Below are 949 nucleotides of genomic sequence, written 5' to 3'. Positions count from 1 at the left end.
AACTGGGCTCTCAAATAATTCCACAGACGAGAGTTCCAAGGAATATGAATACATGGCCAAAAAAAGTCACAAAACACACAGGAAACAAGAGACCACGAGCCACAGCCAGCAGAAATAATACAAGTATGATAGAATTAAATCAGATCTGCAGACTCTGGAAAGTGCAACTCATAAGCTATTTCAAAATGCTCATTAAACAAGACATGTAATTAAGAATATAAGTATGAACAGGAGATTATAAAAATGACTAGGCAGGTTGAGAAGAAAAAAGGCATTTTGAGAAAACAAAAAACTAATATTTAAAAGTTAAAAACTCAGTGCCTCTAGAGAATCAATACTAGAACACATACAATTTTAAAAATCAGAAAAAGAGCCAAATATAAAATTAACAAAATTAATATACTTCATATACACACAATAATGTAAGAGTGAATCCCATTTACAATAGAAAAAAAAAGAAAAATTACTCAAAAACAAGCTCAATATGAATTTTGGAAAATCTACATGAAAAAATGCTAAAACATTCTTGGAAGACAGAAGCTTAAATGGATAGGCATCCCTTGTTCTTCAATCAGTTCAGTTCAGTTCAGTTCAGTCGCTCAGTCGTGTCCGACTCTTTGCGACCCCATGAATCGCAGCACGCCAGGCCTCCCTGTCCATCACCATCTCCTGGAGTTCACTCAAACTCATGTCCATTGAGTCAGTGATGCCATCCAGCCATTTCATCCTCTGTCGTCCCCTTCTCCTCCTGCCCCCAATCCCTCCCAGCATCAGAGTCTTTTCCAATGAGTCAACTCTTCGCATGAAGTGGCCAAAGTACTGGAGCTTCAGCTTTAGCATCATTTCTTCCAAAGAAACCCCAGGACTGATCTTCAGAATGGACTGGGTGGATCTCCTTGCAGTCCAAGAGACTCTCAAGAGTCTTCTCCAACACCACAGTTCAAAAGCA

Source organism: Oryx dammah, unplaced genomic scaffold (genome assembly GCF_014754425.2).
Source record: "Oryx dammah isolate SB20612 unplaced genomic scaffold, SCBI_Odam_1.1 HiC_scaffold_19, whole genome shotgun sequence".
In the NCBI taxonomy this organism is placed as follows: Eukaryota; Metazoa; Chordata; class Mammalia; order Artiodactyla; family Bovidae; genus Oryx; species Oryx dammah.
Note: the sequence above shows the minus strand (reverse complement) of the source record.